Source organism: Triturus cristatus, chromosome 4_2 (assembly GCF_964204655.1).
Source record: "Triturus cristatus chromosome 4_2, aTriCri1.1, whole genome shotgun sequence".
In the NCBI taxonomy this organism is placed as follows: Eukaryota; Metazoa; Chordata; class Amphibia; order Caudata; family Salamandridae; genus Triturus; species Triturus cristatus.
The window spans coordinates 112,903,091-112,918,279 of NC_140586.1; positions in this window are offsets into that span (position 1 = coordinate 112,903,091).

Sequence of the window (15,189 nt, forward strand, 5' to 3'; positions counted from 1 at the left end):
GAGAATATGCAAATTATCTCCAGGAACGCCCAGACTTTACCATCAGTGGTTGGAACTAAACCTCAGAATACTCTCATGAGCCAAAACTGTCTTTGTCAGCCAAAGTGGGACCTCTCTCAAAGATGTTTGACAATCACAGACACGGCCCCATTGGTTAGGATTGTCGGTGTGACGCAGCTGAAATGCCTCAGGGTAGCCATTCAGAAGTGTGGCAAAAGATGCAAGTATTAGGGCGAGTAACCCAGTGGGGAATGGGAGTAGAGGTGGGCGAGCCAATAAATTAACATGGAGAGCTGAGCCAGAGCCGAGCCAAGGGTCCTGCTTGGCTGTAAGGGCGCATGCACGAGCCGAGCCATAAACGCATGTAAATCATGCAACAAACCTCGTGTAAAAATGTTACAAAAAGTCACTTCAAAATTCAAAGTACATTTAATTAACAAGCAGAAGCGTCTCGTCTTGTACATGAGATTATATCACTCTGCTGACAGGCATTTATTAAAAGTGATAGTTTTTTTTAAACACGTACATAGATATGTTCAAGTCCACACCCTGACCTCAATGCCACTGGTGCTCTAAGAGGCAAGTCACTTGTTATTGGCACCTTATATGTGGCCTGGAATTTTATCACCATGCAGCAACACTATAGTGTATTAAAATCAAACACAAGAGTTTATAGACTACACAACCTGAACGGAAGTACCTGAAGAAAAATAAGGTTTGGTGAGATATAATATTTGCCAAGGATCACAGGTTGGTGAAGTGAGGAAGCTGTGATTGATCCCTAATGTGTCTGGTTTCACATTGTGAGCTCAGCCTCTACCTGGATATCTCTGCCCGTCTCCTTGTGATGCAAAACGCAGGAGCCACTGGAAGATCTTCCGTAACATTTTCAGGGTGTAGAGTAGGGATGGTGTTGAGTTGGGCAGTCATGGTGAGTTGCTCGTCCATGATAAATCTGAGGTTCTTGACAGGGGAGCTGGGGTAGGGTATCCGTATGAATTCTGCTGACCACCAGGTGGAGTGCCGCAGTGAGGACTTCTTTCTGAAGATCACAACTTCTGTCTTGTCGGTGTTCTATCTGGTACAGTTACTCTTCATCCTGTCGGTGACTTCAGTCATGCAAGCGGTGAAGCTGGTCCAGAAGCTGAGCATTTTGCTGAGAGGGGGAGTGTCAGATGGGTGTCATCAGCCTAGGGTAGGGCGTTGATGCCATGGGCATGGATGATGCTACTGAATGAGATCATCTAGGCATTGGAAAGGCTCAGTCCGAGGAATGATCCCTGTGGCGCTCCTCAGATGAGGCTGCAGGCATCTCAACAGTATGGGGCCAGGCTCACTGGCTTGATCCGTCCAGTCAGGAAGGAGAATAACCAGTGGCACACGGGTCCATGGATGCCAGCTTCATGTAGTCATTAGATGAGGATGGGGTGGGATACTGTGTCAAAGGCAGCGGAGAGGTCCAGGAGAATGAGGGCTGCAGTGTCTCCTCTGTGCTCATACAGATGTCATTTGTTGCAGCAAGAAGGGCTATTTCTGTGCTGTGGTTTAATCTGCAGCTGGATAGGGTGGTATAGAGGAGGTGTTCATTGAAGGGGTTGGCTAGGTGCTTGTTGATTGGCAACTCCAGTACTTTGGCTGGGTATGGTAGCAGACAGATGGGTCTGAAATTGGCGAGGGTCGTCGGGCCCACAGAGGGCTTTTTGAGGAGAGGGGGTACTGTGGCCTATTTCCAGACGTACAGGTAGGTGGCTGTTAAGATTTAGCTGCTCTGTATTGAGGTGAGTGCTGAGCTCATGGGTCGCAGCCTGGAGCAGCGTAATTTATGCCAGCTTGGAGCAGCATAATTTAGACTCTACCCTTATGCGTCACAGAAGTGCAATTATATATGTGTACCTGCCATTATATTCACTGTATACCTTAACAGGGGTGTTGTCAACCCCCCACTTTAACAGCTACAGTGGGGGTGGGGTTCTTGGTTGGCCTCTTCTGTCTGCAACTCGGCAGATAAAGACCCATAATTAACATGAATTTAAGTTAGTGAGGGGTAGATAGATGTAAGGATGGATTTGGAATGTGGATGGGTGAGTGAAAGGCTGGATGGATAAATGTATGGATGAGTGAGTAAACGGATAGATGTAAGGATGGATGAGTGAAAGGAAGGAAGAATGGATGAATGGATGAGTGAAAGGGTGAATGGATGGATAGATGAGTGAAGGGGTTAATGTCAAAACACACAAGATGATGGACGGAATGTTGCACAATGGCAAAACACTCACCCCCAGTCACAGATCTGGGTTTAATCCATCGTTATTTTGCTCACCACACCACCCCAGTTCAGACATGGCCATATGCAAATCAGTCTTGACCCTGTGCCTCATGGGAACAGTCCAGCCCGAACTGCCAAGCCATGTCTTCCCTGGACCGGAATCAAGCATCCTAGGACCGGTTTCTGGCTATCAGCCGTCATCAGCCAGGATAGCTTGACTCCAGTGGCGTAGTGAGCACGGGACCCACGTCTGGGCATACCCTTCCCACATAGGGTGAACAGCAAAACACACAAGATGATGGACGGAATGTTGCACAATGGCAAAACACTCACCCCCAGTCACAGATCTGGGTTTAATCCATCGTTATTTTGCTCACCACACCACCCCAGTTCAGACATGGCCATATGCAAATCAGTCTTGACCCTGTGCCTCATGGGAACAGTCCAGCCCGAACTGCCAAGCCATGTCTTCCCTGGACCGGAATCAAGCATCCTAGGACCGGTTTCTGGCTATCAGCCGTCATCAGCCAGGATAGCTTGACTCCAGTGGCGTAGTGAGCACGGGACCCACGTCTGGGCATACCCTTCCCACATAGGGTGAACAGCAAAACACACAAGATGATGGACGGAATGTTGCACAATGGCAAAACACTCACTCCCAGACGTGGGACCCGTGCTCACTACGCCACTGGAGTCAAGCTATCCTGGCTGATGACGGCTGATAGCCAGAAACCGGTCCTAGGATGCTTGATTCCGGTCCAGGGAAGACATGGCTTGGCAGTTCGGGCTGGACTGTTCCCATGAGGCACAGGGTCAAGACTGATTTGCATATGGCCATGTCTGAACTGGGGTGGCGTAGTGGGCAAAAGAACGATGGATTTAACCCAGATCTCTTGACTGGGGGAGAATGTCTGCATTGTCAGCATTCCGTCCATCATTTGTTTGTTGTAACGCTATTCGCCCTAAGTGGGATGGGTATTCCCAGACGTGGGACCCGTGCTCACTACGCCACTGGAGTCAAGCTATCCTGGCTGATGACGGCTGATAGCCAGAAACCGGTCCTAGGATGCTTGATTCCGGTCCAGGGAAGACATGGCTTGGCAGTTCGGGCTGGACTGTTCCCATGAGGCACAGGGTCAAGACTGATTTGCATATGGCCATGTCTGAACTGGGGTGGCGTAGTGGGCAAAAGAACGATGGATTTAACCCAGATCTCTTGACTGGGGGAGAATGTCTGCATTGTCAGCATTCCGTCCATCATTTGTTTGTTGAAGGGGTTAATGTGTCATTAGAGGATGGATGGATGGACTGATGAGTGAGTGAAAGCATGGATGACGACGAAAGGGTAAGTAGATGGATCGATGAGTGGATGAATGGCTGAAGTGAAAGGCTGGGTGGATGGATGAGTAAAAGGATAAATTAAGGATTGATGAGTGAAACAGATGGGTGGATGAGTAAAAGAGAGAGTAGATGGGTGTCTGGATGAAAGGGTGGACGGATGGATGAGTGAAAGGGTGATTGGATGGACGGATGAGTGAAAGAGTCGATGGATGGAAGATGAGAGGAAGGATGGATGAGTGAGTGAAAGGATGGATGAATGGACAGAGGGGAAGGGTGGATGTTTTGACAGAGTGAAAGGATGGATGGATGAGTGAAAGGATGGATGGAAGGAAAGGTTCGATGGATGGTTGGGTGAATGGATGGATTGGTGGATGAGCACGTGATAAGATGATTTAAGGACAGATGAGTAAAAGAATGGATAGATGAGTGTAAGGGAGGACAGATGGGTGGCTGGATGAAAAGGTGGATGGATGGATGAGTGAAAGAGTAAATGGATGGATGGATGTGTGAGTGCAATGCTGGATGGATGGGTGAGTGAATGGGTGGATGGATAGATGCTTGGATGAATGAGTGAAAGGATGGATGTATGGATGGATGAGTGAAAGGGAGGAAGGATGGATGAGTGAAAGGGTTGATGGATGGAGGATGAGTGAAAGGATGGATGGATGCGTGAGTGAGTGAGTGAGCGAAAAAATGGATGGATGAGTGAAAGGGTGAATGGGTGGATCGATGAGTAGATGGATGGATTGATGGAAGGCTGGATGAATGGATGGAGCGAAAGGATGGACGGACAGAGTGAACGGATGGATGAGTGAATGAATGGATGAGTGAAAGGATGGATGAAGGGATGGATGGATGAGTGCAAGAATGACTGGATGAGTGAAAGGGAGGGTGGATGGGAGGCTGGTTGAAAGTGACTGAATGGACAGATGAAAGAAAGGGGGAATGGATGGATGAGTGAGTGAGTGGACAGATGGATGAGTGAAAGAGTAAATAGATGGATGAGTAGATGGAGGGGTCAAAGGGTGGATGGATTAGTGAAAGGATGGATGGATGAGTGAAAGGGTGGATGAATGAATTAATGAAAGGGTGGCTGGATGAGCAAAAGGATGGATGATTGAAAGGTAGGATGGATGGATGGATGGATGAATGGATGATGAAAGGGAAGATGGATAAGTGAAAGGTTGGATGATTAATGGAAAAATAAATGGATGTGTTTGATGGATAGGATTGAAGATAGAGGGATAGGTTTGGATATGGATGGGCAGTCAGATGGATGGAATGGTAAGAGACTGAATGTTTGATCAAAGACTACATAGATGGAAGAATGTATAAGTGAAATAATCGATATCACAGAGTGGATTGAGGATCAAAGGATGAATGGAGAAATACTTAGCTGGAAGAAACAAGCAACCTCTTTTAAGGAGAGGGCGCAATGACTTGCTTCGCTTGCTTGATGCCATGAGACATTTGGTTCAAAGTGGGGAGTATATTAATTTTCTGGCTACTCTTTTGTGCCTTAATGCTATTAAAGTGTGTGAAACATTTAAACACTTTCCTGGAATGTATTCACGGTAGAACCTAGAGATTTATAAACATGTGCACTAATGTTCAGTTTAAATATGAATCATTTATTCTTTATGTACGTTTTACACTCACACTTCAATTCATAATTGCATATGTAAAAAGGTATTATTTGCTCATGTTTTCAATTCTTAAAAAGTGACCTGTGTATGCATGTATAACCATGTAATTGAAGTTCTCATTAAATGCTAATTTAAGTTAGCCTGATTACAGGCCTCAGTTGAAATGTATTTTGCTTGTTCAGGTGATTTTTCCTACTTTTGCAGGTTTATTATTTTATAATCTACTGAACGGCTCATTGTTTGTATTAGACAACTGATAGAGAGGCCTGAGAGTGATTTGACATTGAACATGGAGAAACAATGGTTGAATGCACCTTTCTGCTCGTTGTGTACCAGAATGGCAAGTTGTTCAAGGTTGGGAATGACAGCCTTAGTCTGATGTGTTGGGAATTCAGAACAATGTTGCAGAAACCCACGAGTAGTATTTTGATTGGTCGCTGGTGGTGTGAACAGAGATAACATGCGTTTGAATTTCCTGTTTCTTTGATATTGGTGTTTTCATAGTTTTTGAGTTAGAGTTGTTGGAGTTAGGTGTTTTGAAAGATCCTTGCTGGACTTGGGGAGGTACAGACCTCTCTGCTTCCCCTATTCTTGTGAGTTTGAGACTTCATGCTAAACACTTATTTCCTTTCTTTGGACTTCTACTGGAGTCTGGTTCTGCAGACACCTTCTGCTTCTATGCTCCCTTTGGCGAACACATGACAGTGGCATGGGCCAGTGGATAGATTCCATGGTGGAACCAGTTTTGTTTGTGGTGAGGGCTGGGCTGGGCAGTCCATCAGCGTGGTTTCTTTGGTTGAGATGGAGCTGCGTGTTGCGAGGTCAGTAGAGTGTGGTTGAGGGTCAAAGTTGTCGTATATGCTGGATATCTTGTTACAGAAGAATTGGGACAGCTTGATGCCCACGTACTGTGAGGGAGTGATGCTTGAGCAGTTGGCTGCTGGGGAGATGAAATATTTTATAAGGGCAAAAATGTATTTGCAGTTGTTGGTGCTGCATCGATGCAGTCAGTCAGCATTGTGAGTTTGGTTGGTAGAACCTGCTGGTGGTAGCATCTGAGGGCGGATTTGTAAATATTTTGTACACGATGGTCTGGCTCATTTCCCATTTGTACTCCAATTATTTGCAGAGGCGCTTGGTCATCTTGAGCTCCTCAATATACCAGCTGGCATGCTGTCTGGACCTTGTTCACTTGTTGAGTTTGATGGATGTCTAGGTGTCAGTGCAGGCAGTGATCCAGTTGTTGAAATTGGAAATGGAGCTTGTAGGTTGATGCTGTTTATGGGGAGATGTTCCAGGAGTTCGATAGTCCAGGCTTCTTCTGAGACCTTGATCCTGTCTCAGCGGGCAGGTTTGGTGGTGGTAGTTTTGTGTTGATGTGGGATTGGAATGATGCATTTGATGAAAGCCTAGTTGGTCAAAGTTAATGCAGTAGCCTTGCATACTGAGATGTCGCCAAAGGTCTTAAATATGGCGTCAAGTATGTGTCTGGCAGAGTACGTGGGCTATTCCACATATTTGGTGAGGCTGATGTTTCCCAGGTCTTCAAGTAGGGACAGTAGGGTCTTCCATGTGATAATTTAGGAGTCCTAGGAGGAGGAAGGTGTTTCAGTTTGAGTATGACAGGTGTGAAAATGTCCATGGTAGTATTGGTGAAATTGGTGCGTGGTCCAGATGGTCAGTAGATGAGGGTGTCACTCAAGGTGACGTTGGAGGTAATTTGTAGCTTGGTACTCAGGTAATCCATGTTGTTGAGAGTATCATCTGAGGTGGATATGCAGAAGGTCTAAGTGGTGAACTCCACTCCGTTTACAGATTTTGGTGAGTTTTTTGCACTCGGTAGAGCTTGCGGAGTTCTGAAAAATTCTGCTCAGCATAGTGGAGTTTTTTCCTCATTCGCGCTTGCCAACGGTAAGTTGGTGAGAGCAAGTGGAGAGAATCCAACGCTAGACCACCTCCCAGTGAGATTTCTCAATGCAGGTGGTCACGGATGGTCGCTACTGCTTGCGTTGAGAAACCTTCCGTTTGTGTTGAGGAAGCTCGTGCTCGAGTAGAACATCTACTCGAGTCACAGAAATAAGCAGCGCCCACTTGCTCTGTGTGGGATGCAGTTTGTGCAGATTTTACACTGCGGGATAAACACCCGGTGCTAAACATCAGTGCAAACAGCACAAGGTAACGCCCTCCACCGCTCGTGGAACTCCGCTTAGCATTTTGAGTTTTTTTGTCACCCGCTAACTCCACCCAGGCTTACTATGCAGCTTATGGAGTCCTTGAAGAAGATGGCCATTTGGCCACCAGGCTTGTATTATCTGTTCCTGTTTGGCGATCTTGTAGGCAAGATGGTCGTGGCTATGTCAGGGGCAGATATGGGGCTCATCCATTTCTCTGCTGCAAGTAAGGGCAGTTCCGGTGAGTGTTTGTGAAGCAGGCCCCAGATTTTGTGGTGAGAGAGCAGGTGCTGAGGAGTATGCAGGAGAGTGCAGAGCATGCTGCGGTGGGTGGGTGGTTGTGTGTGGGATGGGTGTAGGGTGCTGTTGGTGCATGTGTTGTGAACTGTGGGTGTGGAAGCGTGGCAAAATTTTGCAGGTGGTCAGGAGAATATTTCCTTGGTGTTGTGTGGTGCAGCACGGCAGCAGCACAGAAAGCTGCATCTCAGGTTGAAAGTATGGTGGGTCACAGCAAGGTAGTAGTGGTGTGAGGGAAACAGTGCTTAATTTGTGCCGGTGCTTTCCGGTGCTAAGCACCGGCACCTATTTCTCAGGGCCGGGTCTATAGAATTGATGAGCATAGGTATGCTCCAGAGTGTTGCAGGTGCCGACTTTTTCAGGGTGGAGTTTCTTTCATTGCTTTGAGGCTTGATCGGAGTCGGTCAGCTGCGGAGTGAGTGAAGTGGTGAGCAGGGCTGTGGTCGGAGGCACCTTCAAGGCTCTGCAGCGACAGGCAGGCCTCAGGACAAATGGAACAGGCAGGCCCGGGTGAACGGAACAGGAAGATCTCAGCGCAAATCGACTTCCGGGGCAGCATCGTGAGAGCTGGTTGGTTGTCCCTATCCAAGCCCCCGGCTGCAAAGGAATCTTCCTGAATAGAGAAGGAGCAGTTGAGTTGGATGAGAGGACGCAGAGCAAGTGGCAGAGGTAACCGTCGTGAATCTCTAAAACCTCCAATGAGCAAGAGAGCGCTGGGTAAAAGGTCAGAACAGTTGGAGGTGAGAAATTTAAGACAAGCAATGTTAGTACCAGAAAAGGATACACACTTAGAACTAAAACACATCTGATAATCAGTCTTTGTAAAACGGGGTCCATGTTGATATTATATACATTTTCAGTTTTCCCCAAGGGGACACATTGAAACTTCTTTGCAAGCAAACGTGCAGATTGCTGCTGGGGCTTAATTATGGTAGTAATATAAACGACGTTGATTAGCAGAGTCAAATGCCATATTTTGTGTACACATCAGGAAAAAATATTGCAAAGTAATTTGTGTACAGTTGCATACAAGTTAATACAATTAAAATGGCGCCATCTATGGATGCGAGGCAGATAGGAGCCAATCATTGGTATTAGTGTCTGATTCCTGAAGTCTGCATACGTGCCTTGTGGGTCTCCTTTCATAATCAGCCTCACGCATTAAGCACCCATTAACAGGCCTGTGTCACAGCAGCAAGCCCAGACAGTACACAATGAAATGCATGATATGACACTGTAAATAAATGCTGCTCTAGGGAACAGATAAGCGGGGACCATGATTTCATGAAAAGCCAAATGTTCTCCGATGAACTCTTTTCCTTTGTAATGTACATATTTTTTAAAGTCTACTTTTGAAATATATGTTCAGCCATAACGCACAAAGACAAAAAATGCAAGGCATCACTCAGCAATTGCAAGATCCTTTCTTTATACTTTTTTAGAGTGGCACACCAGAGAGAATACATTTTTCAGAGATTCAGCAAGCAACACTAAATGAACGCATTTCACTTAATTAAGGAGAGCAGAGGCTGCCAGAAAAAGGACCATGGTTTATAACTTTTAAGTTAAGACATCTGTAATTGAATTCCTCCACACTCTTCACTAAATTGGCTGGCCTGTCATTCTTTTAGTGTTTGCTTTATGTAATAAATTCCAAAGTATAAATCATTAAGGGCCCATTTTGTCTCTCTGAACGTCCAGTTGTCTCTCTGTCTATGTGTTAGTCTGTCTTCTTATCTATCGGGCCTTGCGTCAGTTGCATTGTATGTTTCTAGGCCTCCAGGTCTGTATCCAAGACCGTTGTAGGTAGAGCCTTCAAGACAGTGCGTGCACCATTAAGAGGCATATTGTGGGCTTACTAAGAACATACAGGAGCTTAGATTACCACTGATTGGATCTCCTGCCATTGTCTTTTGCCTGCTTCTTATTTGATGGTTTTCCTTGTCCATCTTGTGTCTGCCCCTTCCAAGAGCACTGCCAATATACTTGCATCCTTCCCATTGCTTAATTTGTGCCGGTGGTGTCAGACAAGAAAGCCTAGGGTCTCGAACTGGGTAGACCCAACCCAGGTCCCCCTTCTTTTCAAAACATTTGCGGAAGAGAGGAAGGCAAGCTCAGAAAGGGACAGCTTACAGGGATTCCATCTCTAACCCCGCAGGATTTGGTATCTGTCTCCCCCCTTCCCCCAATCGGTCTGGCGATAATTATAACTCTAGGGATATCTGGAGGAAAGGAAGTAAGTAAATCAACAGAACATATAAAGATCACTCCCTCTCTACGCTCCTTTGTTTAAGGTTCAGTCCAAAAAGGGAGAGGCACATAACTCCATATCCCCTTAGTCCTCTCTTAGTGGTCGGAGCAGAGTCACAGGAAAGCTACACCAGAACTATGGAGGGGTAGGGGAAAAGGGGGATCTGTCTCAGTATCTGCTTTTCTTCCCTCCCCCCATTCACAGCCCACTCTTTCGCTTCTCTCTATTTTTCTTTCACTTTCTGCCCTACATTCGCTTTTCCTCCTAATTGCTGCCTCCCCCATTAACTGCATTTCATTTGACACCTTTCCATCTTTCATTTCCACTCTCCTTTCATGCACTCTCCGCTTTCTACTCTTCTTCTCTTGCCTTTCTCCTCTTTCCACTTTTCATTCTCATCATGTTTCACTCCAATCTTGCACTCCCAATCTCTGCTTTTCCTTTGTGAGGTCGATAAAATGAATTCCATTAAGCTGGTTAGCAACATTTTTGATTCGGTGTCAAGGCCCCCTCTGCTGAATATGTGCTTTACAAACATACATGGTGTGTTAAGGACACAGAAATATATTTTAATCTTTTATTTTTCAATTTCTTTGCTATATTACACTGTCATTATTCCCTGCTTTATCCAGTACCTTTCATACTTGCATCCATTCCCTTGACCTCCATTCTTTCCTTCGTCCCATCTCATCCCATCCCATCTTTTTCCTTTTTCTCTTTCTCCGCACCTCAAGCCATGCCTCCTTTCTTCTGTCCATTTTTGCTTCCATACATCCTCATTCATTCCCCATCCTTCTTCCCTAAGTGCATTTATTCCTCCATTTATTCCTAACTTTCTTTTTTCTTGCTCCTTCCTTCACCCCTTCTTTAATTTCTTCCTTTCCTATCCTCAACCCTTCCTTCTGCTGTTCTTCCTCCTTTCTTCTTTCTATTCATCCATTACACATCGTTCACTTCTTTTTTTGCACTATTCCTTAATTTCTTCCTTTCACTTTCTTTTTTTATTTTCTCCTTCTTTCATCCATTAATGGTTCCTCACTCCAGTACTCCCCTTCCCGTCTGCATTTGTTGCTGCCTTATTTAATGTAGTCCTTCCTTCATCCCTTCCTTTATTTTGAACAACGCAGTGCAAACACATTCTCTTTAGTTTGCAAAACTGTTTCAAGTCCTCAAATTACCTTTCCTAAAGCTGCATTTTGAGATTTACACACATTCTATAACTTGAGTTCATTTTTAAGTTGTTGTTATGGGCTTCCCATATGTAATATTCTGTTATGTTATATTGATTTGTATAATGCACTAATCACTCAAGTGGGTATCCAGGCGCTTGGACAGGTGTGAGGCCCCGAGGGGCTTATGTGAAGAGACAGGGCTTCAGCTTCTTGCGGAACTTAAGTAGTGAGGAGGTGGCTCTGATATGTTAAGGCTTTATGGGTGTGGGTGGAGCCAATACATGAAGTGGGTGGAGCCACTGGAGGAAGTGGGTGGAGCCGGAGGAAGTGGGTGTGGCCTCCTAATAAAATGTGAGCACCTGCACTTAAAATTTTACAAATTAAGCACTGGAGGGAAGACCATGGTTCCTGGCAGTGATCACAGACAGGACACAGACAAATGTACCTTTGGTGCGCCTTTTGGCATGCCATCAGAGAACCTTCCACGCCACCCCACTGCAGCTGCAATTAAGTAGGGACAGGAGGGGGAAGGAGAGCAAGGGGTGGTGGGCGAACCTGGGTGAGAGCACAGGAGGCAGGAAACGGGAGAGCACAGCAGGTGGGAGTTAGAAAGAAGGTGAAGGAACACACAGGGAGGCAGAAGAGGGGAAAAGGAGTAGGGAAACAGCATAAAACAGGGGGAGAAGAGCAAAATCACAATAGGAAAAGAGCGACATGAAATGAAGGAAAATGGGCAATAAGTGAAAGAAAAGGGAGAACAATGAGAGCAAAATAGCAAATAAGAGCTGAAAGCTGAAACAAGGCTGAGAAATAAGAGAGGAGAGGTGAGAAAAAAGGGATACAGAGCAAGATCAGAGACAAGAGCTAAGGCAAAAACAGGCAACCACGGCAGGGAAATAAGCAAACAGCAAGGCAAACAGAGAACAGCAGCAGAAAAATAGATAGACTAACATACAGAGGCAAAACATAGGCAAGAAACAAGGCAAGAAGCATGGAAATAGAGGCAAATATAGAATACTGGCAGATGGAGTAAAATCACAGGCAAAAAAGAGGGAACAATGGGGGCAAGAAAAAAGGGAAGCAAGAAACAACTTATCAGGGAGGCAAACAGAGAACAGCAGCAATAGAGGTCAGACCTGGAGAGGGAGTCGAGAAAGAGAGATAGAGGGGGAGAGAGGGACACTGGAGAGCAGGAGCCGAAGCATAAAGCAGGGAGTCTCACAGAACAGGAACCAACACAGTGTAAGAAAGTTAACATTGGAATGAATACATGTCGCGATTGCACGTGTGGTCTGTAGGGCTAATCTCTGTAGCAGACACTCAACCCAGTGAATGATCGTAAAGGGCTAACTAGAAGCTTCATCGTGTTGGCCATTGTGGTCACTTTATGTAGGAGGAGCGGTGTTCGGTGGGTAATATCATTAGTTCCTTTGCATAGCATGATGCACAGTCATTAGGGGGCAATAAGGTGAAAATATTGAATGGGTTAATGACAACAGATCAAAAGAATACTTGAGAACTGAACTAGGTGAGAAAAGTAATGCAGGAGGAAACAGAAAAAAACTCCAATACATTCAGGAGTGCTTAGAGCGGAAACATCTATTACAACGCAGTCATTACATTGCACTGCTTTTACAAAGCAACTGTTACAACGCAACTGCCTTTACATTGCATGCCATTACAATGCATGCCATTACAACACCTGTCACTACAACGCATGCCATTACAATGCATACCATTACAACGCATGCCATTGCAATGCATTATAAGGTAAGTAATGGAGATTTCTTAGTTTTAGGGTGGGTATGGGTTATGGGGTAGATGGGAATAGTAATTTTTACCCCTACACTATCCCACACTTACTCTACTGTTGCACTCACTGGAGTGGAAATAGTAATTTTTACCCCTACACTATCCAACACTTACCCTACTGTTGCCCTAAAAGTATTATGCGTTGTAATGGATTGCGTTGTAAAATCATGCAATGTAATGGTAGTTGCGATGTAAAAACCGTGTTGTAAAAGCATGCTTTGTAATTGTTTGCGTTGTAACGTCATATATTCTCTTAGAGAGGTGAAGAAAGGCAAGAGGATAGCAAAAATTAAATGAGCGCTATGGCGAGATAATGAGGTGTACAAAGTTCGAAACATGGAAGTAGGATTCAACCAACATCTTCAATTGCAAACCTACCATCCACGCAGTGCCGGATCCGTAGGATTCATCCTTGACAAAAGAGTCACAGGCAGATTTACTAGAGTTTGGCGCAATGCAGCACAGTAACCAAATTTGCTGAATTGTGTTGCACCAAAAGGTGAGAAAAAATCAGCGCCATATCTAATAATATATGGGATTGTTTTTCTCTCCCCTAGTACTGGTGCACCTTAGACCGTCCTGCACCAATGGACATGTCTTTCACCAATTGTGGGCATTCTGTCTAGCACAGATTTTGTGCTGGACGGGGTCTCTTCCTATATAAAAACTATGCTTTAATACTTTTCCCACTTTCTATGTATGCTTTGCAGTGCAGCAAACATGCAAAGCTGGATAAATGTGGAGAGTTTTAAAAGTTGCTCGAGTGTTATGCCTGCTTTGAGGAGGCATCATTTTGTCAGCTGATATCCTTTTCTACAAATGTTAGTTAATAGGGATTTGGGTCGAAAACCATGGGTGGTTGCATGAGAACCCCCATGTACCCCTCATGGTATGCCCCCTTTATGCAAATTGTCAGTGGTGGCCGGCATAGATTGGGGTGGCGGGCGGGGTTGGAGTTAGGGGGGGTGTAAGAAAATTTAAAAAACCTCACCTTATTGCCACATCTCTCCCACATCATCTGTACTCCGCGTCCGGGACGAACAGGAACCAGCAAGCATACCCTGGCTCCCCTGAGCCAATCACAATGCTGCAATGCAGCATTGTGATTGATCTGAGTGTGGTGGTTTGACGCTCAGACAGGAAATGGGGGCCTCGGCATGTTCTCCACCCAGGCTGTAATGCAGCCTGGGTGGAGAACATGCAAAGTGTGCATGCCGCTTTGGCCGACCCTTGACAGCCGCCCAAAGCATCATGCACACTTTTAGTGTCCCCGCCACTCCTCCCCTGCCCTGCTAAAATGCCGCAGCAGGAACAAATAAAATGATAATAACATAAATTTATTATAATTTGTTTCCCCTTTCTTTCACTGCTGCTAAGCCGTGGGGCGACGCTCCTCCGCCTTAGTGGAGGAGCCGTCACTAAAAGTAGTGCTGTGCACTACTTTGCATTACATTAAGTGACTTTCCATCCTAAAATCATGATTTTCAGTAATTCTATAAAGGAGGGTTTCAATGAGAAGTCAAAAGGTAATACCAATATACCAGTGACATTGTGGGAGACTAGAAACACACCCGGTAGGATGCCTCAAAAACCTAACCTTATATAATCCAATATTTGCACTGTAATATCATAGGGTATTGCAATTGGTGGGAAGTCATATTCACAATTAAACACCAAGTCACAAAAACATTTTTTTGTAAAGTTTATACAATTTACTACTCAATATATCAGAAAAAAGATTAAAAATAAACATAAATATACAAACATACACAATACAAATCGCCATTGAATTATATTTCATTAGATGTCCCAAAAGCTATAACAGAGATTTACTCTATTTATTTGTTGTAGTTTTTGGAAAATCTAATGTGAAAAGATTCAACAGTGATTCATATCTTATATGTATGTATTTTTAAAAAAATCATTTTCTGATCTATTGCCTAATTATTTATATAAACTGCTTTTTTAAAATTGGTTGTGAGAGTTGGTAATTGACTGTGAATATGACTCCTCAACAATTGCACTACCCTATAGTTTCATAGAGTAAATATTAAATTATGATTTGTGATGGAAGATAAATCCAACCTCAACACTTTGTGATGGATTTGCGCCACTTTTGCGATGCAAAGTTTTAGTAAACTGGGCCTAAATCTACAGTTACAAGTCAACACTGTGGTGAAAACTGCATGTTTTAATACCCCTCTTCTCTGTGGAATTTGTTGCTTCATTTCAG